Source organism: Zonotrichia albicollis, chromosome 9 (assembly GCF_047830755.1).
Source record: "Zonotrichia albicollis isolate bZonAlb1 chromosome 9, bZonAlb1.hap1, whole genome shotgun sequence".
NCBI lineage: Eukaryota > Metazoa > Chordata > Aves > Passeriformes > Passerellidae > Zonotrichia > Zonotrichia albicollis.
In genome coordinates, this window is record NC_133827.1 from 7944543 (window position 1) to 7946787 (window position 2245).

At 55.5% G+C, this 2245-nt stretch overlaps 1 pseudogene; it reads left to right on the forward strand.

Moving 5' to 3' along the window:
- Window positions 1-893: 893 nt before the first annotated feature.
- Window positions 894-1916, forward strand: LOC141730245 (olfactory receptor 14J1-like; annotated as a pseudogene).
- The last annotated feature ends 329 nt before the right edge of the window (window positions 1917-2245 follow it).

A 2245-nucleotide genomic window follows, 5' to 3' on the forward strand; every position in this document is an offset into this window, starting at 1 on the left:
CAGAGCCCGTCCCAGCCAGGGCCCTGCACACAGGCAGGTTTCTGTAGGGCCCCGGCCAGGGCACACAGGCTGGGATGGGCTCTGTGAGCACTGGCAGGGACAAGGCTCCTCTGAGGAGGGAATGTCCAGGCCCAGGGAGATGCTCAGGGAAGGAGAGGGGCTGAAGAGAGCAGTGCTGGGAGCAGGATGAGGGCACTGTTGGTGTGTGGGAGGTGCCGGGCACAGCTGGGCACGGGAACACTGTCCTGAGTGCCCGGCTGTCTCAGCTCTGCCCTCTCAGGCACAGCACCACAACATCTTCTCTTGGTTCTGCCCTGCCCTGATATTGTCACTGTTATCTGCTGCTCTCAGAAAGGCTCTGGCATTTGCAGCAGCTGAGTCAGGCTCTGCCCTTGGCATTCCTGCCAGGAAGGGCTGTCCATGGGAATGGGGTGTCCAAGCTTCCCTGGCACCTCTGGGGCTGTGGGCAAAGAAGTCCATGGGAAAGGGGAATGGGCTGAGCCCCCTCCCTGAGATCCCATCATGGGCAGAGCCAGGGATCTCCTTGCTGTGCCCTTCCAAGCTCTGAGCTGCCCTCCTGGGTGCAAATCTGTGCCAGAGCCTCTGGGAGTTCCCTGAATGTCCCACGAGGAAGGGCAGAGCTGCCACAGCTGAGGAAATGCTGTTGGGTTTGCCAAGGGAGCTGTGAGTGTCCTTGGCACGAGGGGGTGCTGAGACCTTGCCCAGAGACCTTGAGAGAGGGTGAGACATTGAGGGATCCCTCTACTCTGGGCAGGGTCTGGTTTATCCCAGGGTGTCCCAGGAGTGTGACTATGCTCTGATTGCAGCCAAACGATTTCCCAGAGCAGGAACAAGGGTGGGTGAGTCCCAGCAAGAGGGACTGTCTGCAGGGAATGGCCCAGGTTTGGCTCAAAGCAGCTTCTCCTGACTTGTCATTGTCCTTTTCTCCATAAACAGGTCCCCATGTGCAGCCCCAGCAAATGTCCAACAGCAGCTCCATCAGGCACTTCCTCCTGCTGGCATTGGCAGACACGCGGCAGCTGCAGCTCCTGCACTTCTGCCTCTTGCTGGGCATCTCCCTGGCTGCCCTCCTGGACAACGGCCTCATCATCAGCGCCGTAGCCTGCGGCCACCACCTGCACACGCCCATGTTCTTCTTCCTGCTCAACCTGGCCCTCAGCGACCTGGGCTCCATCTGCACCACTGTCCCCAAAGCCATGCACAATTCCCTCTGGGACACCAGGAACATCTCCTATGAAGGATGTGCTGCCCAAGTATTTTTTTTTGTTTTCTGTGCTCTAACAGAATTTTATCTCCTGACCGTCATGTGCTACGACCGCTATGTGTCCATCTGCAAACCCCTGCACTACGAAACCCTCCTGGGCAGCAGAGCTTGTGCCCACATGGCAGCAGCTGCCTGGGCCAGTGCCTTTCTCAATGCTCTCATGCACACAGCCAGTACATTTTCCCTGCCCTTGTGCCATGGCAATGCCCTGGGCCAGTTCTTCTGTGAAATCCCACAGATCCTCAGGCTCTCCTGCTCACACACCAACTACCTCAGGGAATATGGGGTCATTGCAGTAACTACCTGTTTATGTTTTGGCTGTTTTGTGTTCATTGTTTTCTCCTATGTGCAGATCTTCAGGGCTGTGCTGAGGATCCCCTCTGAGCAGGGACGGCACAAAGCCTTTTCCACCTGCCTCCCTCACCTGGCTGTGGTCACCCTGTTCCTCAGCACTGGCACATTTGCTCACCTGAAGCCCCCCTCCATCTCCTCCCCATCCCTGGATCTGGCCCTGTCAGTTCTGTACTCGGTGGTGCCTCCAGCCCTGAACCCCCTCATCTACAGCCTGAGGAACCAGGAGCTCAAGGCTGCAATGTGGAGACTGATGACTAGATGGTTTCAGAAACATTAAACTGCTGGCCAATTTCTGTCAATCACTTCTAATAAAGTTGTCTTTGATTCTTCTTCTTGATTTCCTTTTGGAGGTTTTTTTATGTCTACTTTATTTTTTTCATACTGTCCATCAAAAAATGTCATTTTTTGTGCCATTTCCCATTTTGTTTCTCTCCACCTTCCCTGTGGCCACAGACTCTGTCAAGGAGAGGCTGTGCTCTCCATGGCTTTAAAGGAGCTGAAGGGTCTCCCAGCAGAGTTTTCTGCAGAGATGCCCTTTTGTTGCCTTCTCTGTAGCTACAGCAGCAATGTCTGTGTGCAGAGCTGGGGGCAGATCAGTGCTGGCCC